We start from the raw sequence: 18,797 nt of genomic DNA, 5'->3' as shown, positions 1-18,797 counted from the left end.
AATCTACTTAACTCCTCCTGCATTACTTTTTCTGCTATTTGTATATCTGGTAGTATGTGTGGACATGCATGTACCACATAGTCCCTCTCAAATTTTTTTTCTTCTGTATGAACTAATTGGAAATTCTTATTTAGTGCTTCACAAATATCTTTCTCTTGTGTATAAGTGATTCCCTCGTCCATAATTTTTTTTCATTGCCAGACGCCATGTATCCTAAACGGGGTGGTCAAGGGCTTAGAGTTAATTGTTTTACAGGGAGGGGCACTAATCCTCCACCAACCCTACTTGACACATAGGAATGCCAACAGCATCTGGTGTTCCCAGGCGGTCACCCATCCAAGTACTAACCAGACCCAACGTTGCTTAACTTCGCTGATCAGACGGGAAGCGGTGTACTCAATGTGGCATGGCCGTTTGTATTATATCTTTTACTTTGGTTTTGCTTCTGATATAGCTGTAAACAGCATTGGTTGATCACTACTTTAATTTATTATATCCTCCTCAAACTGTTTTTGGGCTTCCCTCCTTATTCTTGTATAATCATTTCTTGCCTGTTTGTAATTATAATACGGCCTTTCACTATTGTGTCTTCTGTATCTATTCCACAACAAATCTCTTCTTTCTTTTGATTTTTTACATTCTGTATTGAACCATCTCTGTATTTTCTTATCTGCTTCTTTGTGCTGTGCGATGTACTTCTGGACTCCTATTTCATAAAATTCGCAGAATTTTTTATATACAGCATTTAAATCTTGTCCTCTAAGCTCATTTTCCCAATCAACTTCTAAGAAATACTTCTTTAGGTCTTGATAATTTCCATTTTTATAGTTTACGCTCCTTTTGTAACTGTCATTGCTGTTTACTATGTCATATGCTATCGTGAAGTTATAATTTAGTACTGCATGATCGCTTTTGCCAAGTGGAGGGTGATATATTACACTGTCAATATCATTTTCTTGCCTAGTAAATATTAGATCTAGCACTGAAGGTACATCAAGTCCTCTTTTTCTGGTGGTTTCCCTCACCTGTTGCGTTAGGAAAAACTCTTGTACGAGATCCAGGAGCTTTTGGTCCCAACAGCTTTCTTGGCTAATTATATCTAGAGTATTCCAATTTATATTTGTATTAAAATCCCCAGTTAGTATAATTCTTTCCGATTTCTCTTCCATTTTATGTAGTAATGATCTTAAACTCTGAATTGTACTCTCTGCCAGGTCCTCATATTCATCTCTTTCCCATGTGTTTGATCTGGGTGGCATGTACAAATTGGCCACAATTACTTTACCTTCAGATGTGTTGATCTCTACTGCAATCAGTTCTACTTGTGATGGTATATCTAGTTTTATTTCATTGACTTTTAGATTTTTCTTAGTTAATATTATAATTCCTCCTCCTTTTTTTAAATTTCTGTCTCTTCTTATATATTGTATTCCTCTAAGTTTAGTATGTCATTGGATATCCTTGGTGTTAATTTTGTTTCAGTTAGGCATATTATTTGTGGTTCATTTTCTCTGACATAATCATTCATCTCTAGTAATTTAGATACCATTCCATCCACATTTGAGTACATCAACTTTATCATCTTGTTTATATACTTGTCATGACATGGTGTGTGTGTGTGTGTGTGTGTGTGTGAAGTGGAGGTCTAGCTACAGTTTCTAACGTTCATGCATCACGGTTACCTGGTCATTTCAACTAATATTTAACACCTGCGTGCCTTCCTGTCAGTGCCACCAACAACCATGTCATTATGTCAAAGTTGTTAAGTGTACCAAATGCCACACCTCTGCCACACACTGATGCTGTACCAAGTGCACATGTTGCCAACTGTACATGATTCATTGTGACAAGTGGAAATGTTGGCTGGGAGAGGGACACAGGACACAGCTGGAAGTCTTGATTTTCGCTAGAGTTTCGGGCTACACGGAACAATCTTCAGAGAGTGTGAAAAAGAGATGACAGAGCCGAGACATTTATCTATCTGTCTATATAGCCAGATGCCATAATCCCATAAGGGGTGTCCGTTTGTTTTTGAGTTAGTTGTTTTACGGGGAGGGGCACTAACCCTCTGCCAGCCCACTTGTTGACACGTAGGGAACACGTATAGGTTGGTTATATGTTACCACCCAGCGTTGTAAATAGTTTCTTGGCTTCAGGAAACCATTAGGCTTGTCACTCAATGTAAAGCCACCTGAAAACGAAAGAAGAGTAATGAAAAGTAAGAGGAAAGATGGGAGAAATAGAAGAGAGGAGGGTAGACACAAAGAAAGAATGATAAAGGTGAAAAAAGAAAAGGTAAGCACTACATCAAGTGAGTGGATGATGGACATTTATATCCCTGGCAATTCCCTCCCCCTTCTCGTTCTACCGCACCCCTGATTGCTCCATTAATACTCTCCTTGCTGTGTTCCTGTATAGTCTGAGAAATCCCTCCCTATGGTTAGCTACATGTTTTACACAAATGTGAGCTGCTTCCAGTATTTTTCTCATTTATTAATTCAGATCTTTCTCAGTGCCTGTAGTTTCATCCCACATAGGCTCTAAGCTGCTTCTCTTTCCCATCTAATATTTCCACTCCTAGGTATACCTCTAAAGTATACCTTTAAAGTTAGAGTTGTAGGCAATGGGGAAAAGAAAACGTTGAAATGTGAGTTTATATTTTGACAGATACATGAAGTTAATATTCTGGCTCCAATAAAACCCAGTAATGAAAAAGAAATAAAGTGAGGAATACTTTGTTTTTTTATTGTGGGTTTGAATTCAAGAACTTCTGATATTATTGTCACTAGCCCAAGGCCATTTTACGGAGTTGACACGAAGTTAAAGAACTGAAAGAATGAGAAAGAAATTTGAAGTGAGTTAGTTCATAGGTGGTGCATTGGAAGGGCGGTCAAGGTCATTATCTGTCCCCCAAAAAAATAATGACGGTAATTAAGCTAATCACCGAGTATTACTTATTTCTTTTTACTTGCTATCTACTGTCAAGGATTCATGATTTTTTTTTTTTTTTTTTGTCCTATCCACGGGCTTATGGTTAATGTTTTATATGCTATCATTTATGCCATACTCATACACGCAGCCCTAGATAATGTTATATGATACACAAGATATTCTAGCAATAATAATAATAATAATCCATCCATTCATCATCATCCAATACTACGTTGCCCCATGAGGAGCGTGGGAGCCCGGTGCTAGGCAAGTTGGTCCTGACATTTAAGATGACTGACCAGCCTCACTCATCCCTGAGTGGCATTACGTTAGCAATAAACCCCAACCATCCCTTGGGTACAAACCTGCACTGGCTCAATCCGATTGGAGTGCCTTAATTACCAACTAAACCACCAGGGGCCATAATTTGGTAATATGGTTACCACCCAGCATAGTAAATGGTTTCCTGGTGTACAGGAAACCATTTGGCTTGTCACTCAGTGTAGAGTCACCCATAGGCAGAAGAAAGAGGAAAAAATGAAGGAAAGAAAGAAGAGGGAGTGTAGAGTCACCCGTAGGAAGGAGGAAGAGGAAAGAATGAAGGAAAGAAAGAAGAGGGAGTGTAGAGTCACCCTTAGGCAGAAGGAAGAGGAAAGAATGAAGGAAATAAAGATAGGAGAGGACGGAAGGAAAGAAGGAAGGAAGAAAGAATATAATAATAATAATGTACTGTACACTGGCTCCAAAATGTATCGCTCAGGAAGGCTACGATGATATACGAAATGATCAAGGCAGCTTGTTATGTCTCAGAATGATTAGCATTTTTTTCGTTTTAATACCGATATGATAAGAATATGACCTTATGTTTACCAAAGCAAGGTGGGATGATCAATTATTTTACAGTGGCCATCGTCTCTCTCTCTCTCTCTCTCTCTCTCTCTCTCTCTCCTTGTTTACCAAAGTGAGATGGAATTATCAATAATTTTACACAAGCCCTCACCTGTGCGATATATATCTCTCTGTCTCTCTCATGCTTCCGACTCTAGGCATGGGCTTCACAGTCCGTTCCCTAAGGCTCAGCAGTCCTCCTGCATACCATACACCACATGTCACCACTTCGGCGCTAACATCCACCGTCCATACTGAATACATTCCAGGGCTGTCTCGCACAGGACTGATGTATTGGAAATATATATATATATATATATATATATATATATATATATATATATATATATATATATATTAATATGTCGGCGGTCTGATGGTGAATCAGTAAAGTCTGTTTTAGCGAAATTCAAAAAATTAAATTGTTCCCTGCCCCAGCCGGGATTCGAACCCAGGACCAGTGGGACTGCAGGCCACCTCTCTACCAACTCGGCCACTGAATGAAGTGTGCCAGCGTAAATCCACACATTAGACATGCTTTGAAAATCAGATATAGTTTCAAAGTATTATTTCCACAGAGAACGATGGTGGTACTCTGGTTTTGATTTGTAGGAAGGACAGGGAGACTGTCGAACCTCCCTCTGCCTCCTGTTCTAGCGTCATAAATGCATCTGTGTTACGAGGCCACAGTTACTGCAGGATATACATAGATTTTTTCTGCAGGACGATCAGGGAAAACAGTGCCAAATTTGTCCATGTCTAGTTCTTCCTGTAATAATATATCTATATTTCAATAGCTTATGTCTGAGAATCCCACCCAAGGGTCAAACGTCAAGCTTAAGGACTGTCTCTATGGTCCGTATTGTCGTCGGTTAAGGAAGCTCCCTTACACCTTTCCATGAGCGAGTTATTTGTTTACTACACTTTACTCCCCTCCTTTGGGTCACATAAATCCATTTAATACAGCCATACTCCTCATAAATAACGTACAAAACAATATTAACCATCCATATTAAAAAATAAGTCGCCAAGGAAGAGGTATTAGGCAGCTTCCTTAACTGTCGAGAATATGAGCCTATAACTTAATTATATTTAATTTGAATCTATCTCAGTGGAAGGTTTGAGGGTCAGCCTAGATTACATAGATTCGATTTGGAGGACAAATGTTAAGAAATGGCCAACTCAAACATTTTTCTATCTGATTCAGACCAAACTTGGTGTACGGGATGAGGGTCAGGAAAATATGAAGTAGTTGGATTTTAAGCAGGCAGTGTTGGAAATCAAGGACTCTGCTTCTCGTCGGTTGAGAAAGCTCCGTGGCATGTCTTCCTCAGTGATTTATTTTTGGATATGGCTGGTTAATATCCTTTTGTACATTATTTAGAGTATGGTAATATTGTAAGGATTTATGAAGCACCGAAAAGGACAAGAAGGTATAATAAACCAAATAAATCACTTAAGATGTTTGGCAGCCTCCTTAACTGACGCGAATACAGGCCAAGGGCTCGTATTCTCGTCAGGTAAGGAAGCTCCCAAACGCCTCTTCCTTACTGACTCATTTTTGGATGCAATTGGCTATTATCCTTTTGTACGTTATTTATGCAGAGATTGGTGATATAGAATGACTTAAGTAACACAGAGGAGGACGACACGGTGTAATAAGCAACATAAATCGCTTAGGAAGAGGTGTTAGGGAGGCTAAGGCCACAGGGCTAAACTAAATGTGCGGTTCTAATATCAGGTCTTGGGTACAAATGTTGCATGCTTTACTGTAAGTGTTCCCTCTTGTTTTTACCTGTGTGTGTGTGTGTGTGTGTGTGTGTGTGTGTGTGTGTAATATCGAGCTTTACTGTAAGTGTTCCTTCTTGTTTTTACCTGTGTGTGTGTGTGTGTGTGTGTGTGTGTGTGTGTGTAATATCGAGGTCACATGAGTAATTGATTAAAAATAATAATAATAATATAGGATGGAGGAAATTTAGCAAATGCTCAGACGAAGTGCGTCCATTGTGCCACCTCTCCATGCCTTTCCTCGTGCTACACGGGCATCTGGTAGCGCTCATGTCTGGACTGTCACATTACCATATTGCAGAACTTCTGCCTATCAGAATTCTTTCATTCCCCAAACTGCAACTCTCTGGAACTCGCTTCCCCAGAGTTGTTTCCCTCAAAACTTCGACCCACAGCTGTTCAAGTCTAACTGTTACAGATATTTTATGAACAGAGGACACCAGTAATCTGGTGAATGGGTTTGTATTTTTTTTTTTATTCGTTTGTTTTTCCTTCCTCTGTTCTATTATTAATAAAAAAAAAAAAACTACCTAGTCTACTTGTACAACAATCAACTTGTCTCTTAGGCTCCCCACCCACGGGCCACTTTTCAGTGGACGGTGGCTGCCACTTTTTCGTGGCGCCACTAAAATGTGGAGAGGGATGCTATGACACCCAACAAACGGACCACTTTTTCGTGGCAACCACAGGCAGTTCCATCATGGATGTCGAGGAGGTGGCTTGTGTCATCGCTGTGCTCTTCAAAAAAAAAAAAAAAAAAAAGTACTGGATGCACCCGATAATCAGCCATAGGCTTCTCAGGGGTCAATTTATACCCTACATGAAGACTTAAGAGCGTACCCAGAGAAGTTTACAAACTATTTTAGAATGACCTGTGCTTCTTTTGATGATCTGCTGACTGCAATTGGGTCTTCAGTTTCACGTCTGAACACAAACATGAAGTGTTTACCAACAGAAGAAAGACTTGCAGTTAAGGTAAGAACAGAAAAACACATGCATGTTGCACAAGAATTTTGATGAGAAAACTTGTGAGTAAATTAACCACATTTCATAAATGAGACATTGTATTTTTGCAGTTGTAAGGTTGTTACACTGAAATAAACTGTGTAACACAAATACGATCCACAGATATTTAAGAAAATGGCATGTTTTGCTTTTCTGAAAATGATGAAACCTACTGTAGTGTCAAATATATAGATATTAACAAAACATGCAATACTGACATATCAAAGAACTGTGCCACTGCTAGGAAAGATCCACCGATTCATAAAATAAATGAGACACTGTATTTTTGCAAGTGTACGGATGTTACACTGAAATAAACCACGGCCTTCTCATAACAGTGCCAGACCGTCTGCCAGTGCCACCGCAAAGTGGTCCGTGTGCGGGCTGCCATTTGAATTAACGGCATCCATCGACAGTCACCAGTGGCAAGCCACCATGGCGTGGTGGTTAAAATGAACCAGGTCACCATTTTTTTTTTTTTTTTTTGTGGCTGCCGCTAAAAATTGGCTTATGTGCGGGCTTCCATAAAAACACGTGCGTTTCACTTCTCGCCACGAAAAAGTGGCAGCCACCACCCACCGAAAAGTGGCCCGTGTGCGGGGGGACCCCAGTTTCACCATAATAATGCATGATTCGCTGCTTGACACATGCATGGAGTTACAGCTTACGATATACACTCAAATTACAACACTGGAAGTGAAAAAAAAAAAAAATCTGACCTGCATCGAAAACGAGTTTGTAGCTCGGAGTTTCGTGTGGTCGAAGTAAAGAAACTTTCGCATTTTCACGCAAGACCTCACGACCCTAGCTCCCATACATTTCTCAGGAAATTCACTGTCCTAACCATGCCACTGTCTGAACAATGACCGCTCTCCCCTACCATAGCTCCTTAGCATGGGGCCCCCTAAGGCACGGGGCCCAAATGGGAGCAATTCGTTCAACTGACTTAAAGCCGGCCCTGTTGTCACCGAAAACCAAGCAGGAAGGGTAAAAACAGAAGCGAAGAAGAACCAAAAATGTTACCCCAGTTATGATACCATAAAAAACTTTGTAGGAGAACCAAAGAAAACGTTTCAAGCCAACTTTTCAAGGCTGACACAAGGAAATGCAGATTAGCCTTGAACTGAATTTCCTCTTCACCAGGTGGATCAGAGCGATGCGCAGGACCGTATTCTCATCGGTTAAGGAGGGTCCCTAGCTCCTCTTCCTTAGCAATTTATTTTCGGATATGGCTGGTTAATATCCTTATTGTGCAGGTAAAGTTGAAAGTTGGAATACAAATGTGGGCGATTGTGTGTGTGTATGCGCCAAAGCAAGATCGTGCTAGAAGAGTGAGAGAAGAGTTCTGGACAAATGTACAAGTGTGCATGGAAAAGTTTGGAAGGAATGAGAGAGTGTTTTTGATCGGTGATATGAATGGTAAAGTTGGGAATGTGAAGGTGGATGGAATAGTTGGCGAGTGGGGTGTGCCTGCTGAGATAGATGAGAATGGGAGTGCGTTAGTGGACATTTGTGCTGGGAGGAGGTTGGTGATAGCCAATACCCTCTTCAGGCATAAAATGATCTGCAGGTATATATGGCGAGTGATGAGAAGGGTGGGTGGTGAACTGAATGAAAGGAAGGCAATGATTGATTATGTGTGTGTGGATGAAAGGATGCGAAGATGTGTAATGGATGCAAGAGCTTATAGAGGTTGGGGGAGTGGACTTTCTGACCACTACTTGGTGGTGGCCAGAATTAGGATTCAAGTAAGATGGAGGAATAGAAGAAGGGAAAGACGAGAGGAAGGAGTGTTTGAAAGGAGAGTGGAAAGGTTACAAGAGGATGAGAAAAAGGCAGAGTATAAGAGAGACGTGGAGGAACGATTGGGCAAATATAAATTGGAGCAGATGAGAGATGTGGAAGGTGTGTGTAGGATATTTACAGAAGAAATATGTGCAGCATGTGATGTGGTGTGTGGAAGGAAGAGAAGACGGAGGGGGGTGCAAGGAACAGCGTGGTGGACTGAAGACGTGATACAGGCTGTGGCACCAAAGAAGAAAGCATACAATGAATGGATGAGAAACAGGGGCGTGGAAGAAGTTGAGAGGCGGAAGAGAGAGTTATATGTAGAAAGAAAGAGTGAGGTGAAAAGATTAGTGAGAGAGAGTAAGAAGAGAGTGGATGAGGAATTTGGAAGGAATTTGCGTGTAACGTGGAGGGACTGTAAGAAAATGTTCTGGAAAGAGGTGAAAAGAGTAAGACAGGGTGGAAGTGAAGTTAGCAGGGGAGTGAAAGATAAAAATGGTAGATTACTAGTGGAGAAGTGAGAAAAAGTGAGCAGATGGAGAGAACACTTTAAGGAATTGTTGAACACAGAGGATGGAAGTAATGCAAGTATAAGTGGCTGGGGAATGTCTGGGAGAAGGAGGGAGGTGAGAAGACAGGAAGAAATCAGTAGGATAGAAGTTGTGGAAGCAATGAAGAAAGTTAAATCAGGGAAAGCCCCAGGAATTGATGGAGTGTGTGGTGAAATGCTGAAGCATGGGGAGAGATAGTAGCAGAATGGATGTGGAAGATATGCAGATTGGCCTGGGGGGAATGTAGAGTCCCGGAGGATTGGAAGTCAGGTATAATTATTCCCTTGTACAAAGGAAAAGGGGGAAAAGAAGTGTGTGGTAATCATAGGAGCATTTGTCTTCTTAGTATAATAGGAAAAGTGTATGGTAGGATACTTATTGACAGAGTTAGAGAAAGAACAGAGAAATTAGTTGGAGAAGAACAGGGAGGCTTTAGGAAGGGAAGAGGTTGTGTAGATCAGATATTCATTCTTAGATCTTTAGTGGAAAAGTTTCTAGAGAAGGGAAAGAAGTTGTATGCGGCTTTCATGGATTTGGAGAAAGCATATGACAGGGTGGATAGACAAGGATTGTGGAAAGTGTTAAGAATATATGGAGTAGATGGGAAGTTTTTGAATGCTGTGAAGAGTATGTACGATGGTGCAAAGGCTGCAGTGCGTGTGGATGGTGAACTAAGTGAATTTTTCTCTTTGAATGTTGGGTTGAAACAGGGATGTGTCATGTCTCCATGGTTGTTCAATCTGTACATGGATGGGGTAATAAAAGAGGTACAAGGTAGGGTAGTGGATGTTGGAGTGGCCCTAGTGAGAGAGGATAGTGTTTGGAAACTCCCTGTACTGTTGTTTGCAGATGATACTGTGTTGTTGAGTGAAGACGAAGGGGAGCTGCAAGGCTTGGTGGATGAGTTTGGGAGAGTGTGTAAGAAATGGAATCTAAAGGTGAATGTAGGGAAGAGTAAAGTGATGGTCTTTGAGAGAGGTGAAGTCAGTGAATGGACAGTGAGGTTGGATGGTGAGGAATTGGAAAATGTGAGTACGTTTAAGTACTTGGGTAGTGTGATGAGTAAGGATGGAGGTTTGGAGGGTGAAGTGCTTGAAAGGGTACATCAGGGAAGAAAGGTTGCTGGTTCTTTGAAAGCAGTGATAAGAAACAGGGAAGTGAGCATGGAAGTGAAAAAGTTACTACATGACAGTATTGTGATACCAACTCTAACATATGGAAGTGAAGCTTGGACATTGTTGGAAGGACACAAGTCAAGAGTGAGAGCAGTGGAAATGAGTTATTTAAGAGGAGCCTGTGGAGTCACATGGAAAGACAGGCTGACGAATGAGAATATAAAGGAGCGTTGTAGTGTGGATGTGGATGTGATAGGAAGCGTTATGAGGAACACACTGAGGTGGTTTGGCCATGTGGAGAGGATGGAGGGTGAAAGACTGACGAAGAGAGTGTATGTGAGTGAGGTGGAGGGGGGAAGAGGGAGAGGGAGGCCGAGGATGAGATGGAGGGATGGGGTGGAGAGGTATATGAGGGGGGTGTGAGTTGGGAGCAGGGCAGTGAAATGGCGGGGGACAGGGCGACTTGGAGGCGATTTGTTTGTGGCCACCCCAAACGGGATTGAGGCGTCTGGCAATAGATAGATAGATAGACTTCGATAAATCTTTACCATTCAAATACATAATAATAATCTTCATTCACTAACTCCTCAGATTCCTGCTAAAGCCTCAGATAACTCTCTCAGGCTCCTATAATTCACTCACAGCTGAATAAAATCATCTTGCATTGGCTGGAGTGAAATATTAGACCTGTTCCAACAATGACACACTCAAACCCCAGTCTCTCGATTTTAATTCACTGCCTCATCCTTCACTCCTCCCTCACCCATCCAGAAAATTACTCTCGCTCCATCACGCCCCAAATTTACATCTCCCAGTCCCCCACTCCCTATTTTCCCTCTCTCACTGCCTCCATCTCCTAAACAGCCTACTTCTTCCCGCTCCCCACTGCACTTCTCTTATAATTTCACACCTTCAGACCTCTCTCTCTCTCTCTCTCTCTCTCTGTTTCGCCTCTGTTCCCTTCCCATCACTCCTTCCCCTCTAATATCATCTCTATATACTCATATCACCTGCCCGCTCTCTGTTTTTTCCTTACGTAGGCTTCTACTCTCCCGTTTGTCTTGCTCCCTTCCCACTGCCCTATGCAGGCAGGCAAAGAATACTTGGCCAGTAGCCCTGCTTGTATGGAGGCAGGCAAAGAATACTTGGCCAGTAGCCCTGCTTGTATGAAGGCAGGCAAAGAATACTTGGCCAGTAGCCCTGCTTGTATGGAGGCAGGCAAAGAATACTTGGCCAGTAGCCCTGCTTGTATGCAGGCAGGCACAGAATACTTGGCCAGTAGCCCTGCTTGTATGCAGGCAGGCAAAGAATACTTGGCCAGTAGGCCTGCCTGTGGTAAGAGGTCACTACAAAGAGTCGGTTTGTCTTCCATTGTTCTCTCCTTCCTGTCCTCTTCTGCTCTTCTGTCCCGCCTCTCTTCTTGATATTTCCCTGTCTCACCTTCACCTTTTCTCCCTGACACCATTTACACGCCAGCCTTAGTGCCACACAGCCACGGTGCGCCTTGACGCTACTTCTGCACCTTTCCTTAATTCCTTCATTCCTTCCCTTCCCAGTTTCTTACTTTTCAGGAATGGTCCCCATGTTACTCCAAGAACAGTCCTTGGTTTCTGACTTCCGTATAATTCAGGAACGGCCCTACTGACCAGTTACAGCCACAGCCTCTCTCACGTCATTTCAAACTCTCTCTTTCTCTCCTACCTCAGCCTGACCCCAAGACACCAAACCATCCTCTCTCTCCCTCTCTCTGCATATGTATGTGTGTGTGTGTGTGTGTGTGTGTGTGTGTGTGTGTGTTTGTGCGTGTGTGTGTGTGTGTGTGTGTCAAATTCTGTAATACCTAGGATCGTGTGTGTGTGTGTGTGTGTGTGTGTGTGTGTGTGTGTGTGTGTGTGTGTGTACTTACCTAATTGTATCTTTACAGGAATGAGTCAAGCTCGTACTGTCCCGTGTCTTAAACCATATTTATCGTACATATCCTTAAATTTGTGAATTGTTTTGGCACACACTATTTCATTCGGTAGTGCATTCCACTGATCAATTGCTCTGTTTGGGAAACTGAATTTCCTTACGTCTTTATCACCTCTCTTCTTATGCAGTTTTTTGCAGTGTCCTCTTGCTGATGCTTCTCCATATGTTAAGTAATCATTTATGTCTATTTTCTCCTTCCCTGATATGCAATTATATAGCATTATCATGTCACCTCTTTTCCTTCTCTCTTGTAGTGTTGGTAGATTCAGGTTATTTAGTCTTTCTTCGTAGCTTAGGTCCCTTAAGCTTGGTATCCATCTTGTAGTGGCCCTTTGAACTTTTTCAATCTTGTCTATGTGTTTTTTGAGATGAGGACTCCAGACTACTGATGCATATTCCACGGTTGGTCTAATGAATGATGTTATTATCCTTCTTAGCATGTCTTCATTTATGTATGTGAACGCTATTCTCATATTTGCAAGCAGTGTATACATGTTCCGTACCTTCTCGCTGATGTGGTCAGCCAGAGATAGTCTGTTATTGATAATCACACCTAGGTCCTTCTCTCTTTCTGATGTGTATAGGGTTTTATTTCCTAACGTATAATCCCAATCAGGTCTTTTTCCACTTTTACCAAACTTGATTACATGACACTTGTCCACATTGAATTCCATTTGCCATGTACTACTCCATTCATGAAGTTTATTTAATTCTTCTTGTAGCTCTTTACAAGAGTCTGTGTTAGTAATTCTCCTTTGTATTTTTGCATCATCTGCAAACATATTCAGATAGCTCTCATTTCCAGTGTTACTGTTTATATCATTTATAGACACTGAAAACATGATTGGTGCCAGCACTGAACCCTGTGGTACTCCACTAGTCACTTCTGTCCATGAAGAGTAGTTTCCTCTTAGTACTGTTCTCATTTCTCTTTTTATGAGAAAGTCTTGCATCCAACAAAACAGTTTGCCTCGAATTCCTCCTTGATGGTACAGTTTTCATAAAAGTCTTTGGTGTGGTACTGTGTCAAAAGCTTTCTTGAAATCTAAATAGATACTGTCCACCCATCCTTCTCTTTCCTGTATTGTGTTTGTTACTCTGTCATAGTAGCTCAACAGATTAGTAACACATGATTTTCCTTTTCTGAAACCAAACTGTCTTTCTGTTATCATACTGTGTTCTTCTAGATGATTTACCCAAGCTTTTCTTATAAGTTTTTCTAATACCTTGCTTACAACACTGGTCAGTGATACTGGTCGGTAGTTGAGTGGATTTTGTCTATTTCCTTTCTTGAATAAGGGGACAATATTTGCTTTTTTCCAAATATCAGGTAGTTTACCTTGACTCAAGGATTTCTTGAAAATTGAAAATAATGGTTTGCTTAACTCCTCTGCACATTCTTGTAGTACTCAACATGAAATTTCATCAGGACCACTTGCTTTTCCTCTGTCTAATTTACTTAACTCCTCCTGTATTACTTTTTCTGCTATTTGTATATCTGGTAGTATGTGTGGACATGCGTGTTCCACATAGTCCGTCTCAAAAAAATTTTCTTCTGTAAAAACTAATTGGAAATTCTTATTTAGTGCTTCACAAATATCTTTCTCTTGTGTTTAAGTGATTCGCTCGTCCGTAATGGATTGTATTATATCTTTTACTTTGGTTTTGCTTCTGATGTAGCTGTAAAACAGCTTTGATTGATCACTACTTTTATTTATTATATCCTCCTCAAACTGTTTTTGGGCTTCCCTCCTTATTCTTGTATAATCGTTTCTTGCCTGTTTGTAATTATTATACGCCCTTTCACTATTGTGTCTTCTGTATCTATTCCACAACAAATCTCTTCTTTTGATTTTTTATATTCTGTATTGAACCATTTCTGTATTTTCTTATCTGCTTCTTTGTGCTGTGGGATGTACTTCTGGACTCCTATTTCATAAAATTCACAGAATTTTTTATATACAGCATTTAAATCTTGTCCTCTAGGCTCATTTTCCCAATCAACTTCTAAGAAATACTTCTTTAGGTCTTGATAATTTCCCTTTTTATAGTTTATGCTCTTTTTGTAACTGTCATTGCTGTTAACTATGTCATATGCTATCCTGAAGTTGTAATTTAGTACTGCATGATCGCTTTTGCCGAGTGGAGGGTGATATATTAAACTGTCAATATCATTTTCTTGCCTAGTAAATATTAGATCTAGCACTGAAGGTACATCAAGTCCTCTTTTTCTGGTGGTTTCCCTCACATGTTGCGTTAGGAAAAACTCTTGCACGAGATCCAGGAGCTTTTGGTCCCAACAGCTTTCTTGGCTAATTATATCTAGAGTATTCCAGTTTATATTTGTATTGAAATCCCCAGTTAGTGTGTGTGTGTGTGTGTGTGTGTGTGTGTGTGCGCGCGTGTGTGCGCGTGTGTGTGTGTGTGTGTGTGTGTGTGTGAGAGAGAGAGAGAGAGAGAGAGAGAGAGAGAGAAATGGGGAGGAAAACAGAAGGGCAATACTGTATTTTATATTTTTCTGATGGAAGTTACAACACAAAGATAGAGAGGAAGTGCAATGGAGACGAGAAGAGGAGAGGAAGATAGGAAGACAGGAAGACAGGAAGAGAGGAAGACAGGAAGAGGAATGGAAAGACGAGAGGAAGAGAGGAAGACAGGAAGAGGAATGGAAAGACGAGAGGAAGAGAGGAAGACAGGAAGAGAGGAAGAGGAATGGAAAGAGGAGAGGAAGACAGGAAGAGAGGAAGGGGAATGAAAAGAGGAGAGGAAGACAGGAAGAGAGGAAGGGGAATGGAAAGAGGAGAGGAAGAGAGGAAGGGGAATGGAAAGAGGAGAGGAAGAGAGGAAGGGGAATGGAAAGAGGAGAGGAAGACAGGAAGAGAGGAAGAGGAATGGAAGAGGAGAGGAGGAGAGGGAGGAGGGAAGTGAAAAGAGGGGAAGGAGGATGAAAGGATGAAGGAAGATTGGGAAGGAGGGAAGGAGAAAATATGGAGAGGGAAGGAAGGAGGGACAGAGGGAGGGAAGGAGGGACAGAGGAAAGAGAATGAGGAGAGGGAGGGAAGGGAATGAAGAAAAGAACGAAGAAGGAATGGGAAGGAAGGTGGGAAGACGAGGAAGGAAAGAAGAAGAAGGAAGGAGGAAGGTGGGAAGACGAGGAAGGAAAGAAGAAGAAGGAAGGAGGAAGGTGGAACGACGAGGAAGGAAGGAAGAGGGACGAAGGAAGGTGGGAAGACGAGGAAGGAAGGTGGGAAGATGAGGAAGGAAGGAAGAGGGGCGAAGGAAGGTGGGAAGACGAGGAAGGAAGGAAGAGGGGCGAAGGAAGGTGGGAAGACGAGGAAGGAAGGAAGAGGGGCGAAGGAAGGTGGGAAGATGAGGAAGGAAGAGGGGCGAAGGAAGGTGGGAAGACGAGGAAGGAAGGAAGAGGGGCGAAGGAAGGTGGGAAGACGAGGAAGGAAGGAGAGATGATGAAGGAAGAGGGAAGATGGGAAGAGGAGGAAGGAAATAAGAAGGAGGAAGGAAGGTGGGAAGACGAGGAAGGAAAGAAGAAAAAGGAAGGTGGGAAGACGAGGAAGGAAAGAAGAAGAAGGAAGAAGGAAGGTGGGAAGACGAGGAAGGAAAGAAGAAGAAGGAAGAAGGAAGGTGGGAAGACGAGGAAGGAAAGAAGGGAATAATTCACTTCCTGGCAGCTGCTTACCACAAACATTTTAATCCGCTTTTCTTTAAATCCTATCTATCTATATATATAACTAGGCTGCTTCCCCCAAGGAAAGGGAGGTAGCCGAGATAGGACGACACACTCCCCATTTACTCATCCATTCAAACACACTCATTCGCATCTTAGCCCCAAAGGGGAAAACGGACAGATCCTCACCCCACCACACCGCACAAGGGTCAACTGCACAGTGCAATCAGTGACATCCGCAGCAGGGCCCAACAGCAGAGCTGGTTTACCCCTGCCACATCATAACAGACCCATCCCCTTTCCCGCACCTGACCTGACTAGCTGATCAGACCAAATGCGGGAGAATATCCCCTCCGGGCTGCGTCATCAATTATTCATTCACAATTTCTCTCCATTTATTTCTGTCATGCACAGCCACTCTTCCTTGCTCAACAGACATCCCTCTCGCATCCAGCACTCTCTTCACATTGTCCATTCATCCTATTCGTGGTCTTCCTCTCAGCCTTACACCTCTCACATCAGATCTAGTCATCTTTTTCACCAATCGCTCATTATCCATTCTCTCCATATGCCCAAGCCATCGCGACACCCTCTGCTCAACTCTACCAGCCATCTCCCGAACAACTCCAGTTCTCCTTCGCACTTCATCATTTCGCACTCGATCCATACGCGTCACTCCACACATACTCCTCAGACACCTCATCTCCATTACATTCAAACTTTTCCTCTCTGCTACACCCATATTCCATGTTTCAGCCCCATATAAAGCAGTCGGTACCACAACACCCTCATACAGCCTTCTCTTTACATCCATTCTAAGCGAACGACATCTAAACACTTTTTTCATTCCTCCCAGCACCTTTCCTACTTCATTTATTCTAAACTTCACTTCTGCATCTATTCTTTCATCCACAGCAACATGTGACCCTAGATATTTAAAACACTCTACCTCCTCAAGCAACACACCATTCAAAACTATATTCATCCCCCTACCATCTACCAATCTCGTACACTTCATCACTTTACTCTTATTCTCATTTACTTTCAATTTCCTCCTTTCACACACCCTTCCAAACTCCTCTACCAACTGTTTCAATCTCTCCTCTGAATCAGCCACCAGTACAGTATCATCTGCAAACAACAGCTGCTTCAGATTCAACTCTCCACCATCAACATTCACCAGACTCAGACCTCCACCTAAAACTCTTGCATTTACCTCCCTTACAACACCATCCATGTAAATGTTAAACAACCAAGGCGACATCACACATCCCTGCCACAGCCTCACTCTCACGGGAAACCAATCACTCACAGCATTTCCCACTCTTACACACGCTCTACTATTTACATAAAAACTTTTCACCCCTTTTAGTAACCTACCATCAAGTCCACACAATCTTAAAACAGTCCACAAAGACTCCCTATCAATTCTATCATACGCTTTCTCTAAATCCATAAATGCCCAAAACACATCCTTGCCTTTCGCTAAATACTTTTCACACACTTGTCTCACAGCAAACACCTGATCCACGCATCCCCTCCCTCTCATAAAACCACACTGCTCATCACCAATCACTCCCTCTGTACCCTCTCTAACTCTCATAATTAACACTCTACCATACACCTTACCTGCAACACTCAACAGACTTATTCCCCTAAAGCTAGTACATTCATGCTTATCACCCTTGCCTTTAAACAATGGAACCACACAAGCACTTGCTCAGTCAATTGGCACCATACCTTTCACAAAGCACACATTCAACAGTCTTACTAACCAGTCAACAATAGTCACTCCACCACCCTTCAGGCATTCCACAGCACACCCATCCATACATGCAGCTTTCCCTGTTTTCATCTCCTTTACTGCCTTCTCCACTTCCTCCTTCGTGATCAAAGAATCATTCAACTCTCCCAACACATTTATTCCCTGCACTCTTCCATCCGCCACAATCTCAACCACCCTTTACTCCTCTACATTTAACAATCTTTCAAAATACTCTGCCCATCTCTTCCATACTGCATCCATCTCAATTAACATCCTTCCATCCTCTGCTTTTACTCGTTCCTCCTTCCCAGACTCTCCCTTTCGCACCCTTTTCACCTCCTTCCAAAACATTTTCTTATTCTGTTGAAAATTCTCTTTCAGCCGCCTACCCCACCTCTCATCTGCTGCCACTTTAGCATCACGCACAGTCCTTCTCGCCCTATTCCTCTTTTCCTTATACCTTTCATATGACATCTCATCCTTCCTCTACAGCCACACTTCATATGCACGTCTCTTCTCGGCCACAGCCATACTTACTTCCTCGCACCACCATTCACTTCCTTTTCTTACACCACCACCCACACGTCTCACACCACACACCTCTTCTGCATGCCCCACCACAGCACTCTTAAACAACTGCCATTCCTCCTCCACACTGCCATTTTCCTGATCTTTCACTGCTTTCCACTCATCTTTCAATTTCTCCTGATACTCTATCTTTTTCTCTCTTTTATCCAACTCACTTTCAAAACCTCCCTGCCACACCTAACCCTCCTAGCTCTCACCCATCTCTTACCTACTCTTAACTTTCCCTCCACCAGGTAGTGGTCAGACATACCTCCACCCTTCCCTCTCAGAACTCTCACATCCAACAATCTTCCTATTGCATTCCTAGACACAACCACATAGTCCATCAAAGCTCTATCAACAACCCTTCCACCCTCCTGTCTCACCCATGTATACTTATAAATATCTTTCTTCTCAAACAGCGTATTTCCAATCACCATCTCTTGCTCAACACACATCGCTATCATTCGCTCCCCATTTTCATTTCTTCCAGGCACACCATGCATACCAACTACACCTTCAACTGCTACATTTCCCACTCTAGCATTCAGATCTCCCATCATTACCACATTCACATTCGCTCCAAAACTCTGCAGACACTCATCAACATCATTCCAGAAAGACTCCCTCTCTTCTTCATCCCTTTCACTACCAGGCCCATATGCACTCACAAACACCCACAACTCACGTTCAAATTTCGCTTTCACCCATATCAGTCTCGATGACACCTCCTTCCATTCAATCAC

At 42.3% G+C, this 18,797-nt stretch overlaps 1 non-coding gene across 1 annotated transcript; it reads right to left on the bottom strand.

Annotated features, from left to right (window-relative positions):
• Positions 1-299: 299 nt before the first annotated feature.
• LOC145410889 (5S ribosomal RNA) lies at positions 300-418 on the bottom strand. Its single transcript, XR_013899340.1, has one exon. It is a non-coding gene; the product is annotated as a 5S ribosomal RNA (ribosomal RNA).
• Between the last annotated feature and the right edge of the window lie 18,379 nt (positions 419-18,797).

This window comes from Coenobita brevimanus, chromosome 86 (assembly GCF_032717465.1).
Source record: "Coenobita brevimanus isolate Jiangsu-jjx chromosome 86, ASM3271746v2, whole genome shotgun sequence".
NCBI classification, from domain to species: domain Eukaryota; kingdom Metazoa; phylum Arthropoda; class Malacostraca; order Decapoda; family Coenobitidae; genus Coenobita; species Coenobita brevimanus.
This window is presented reverse-complemented; position numbering and strand designations above follow the sequence as displayed.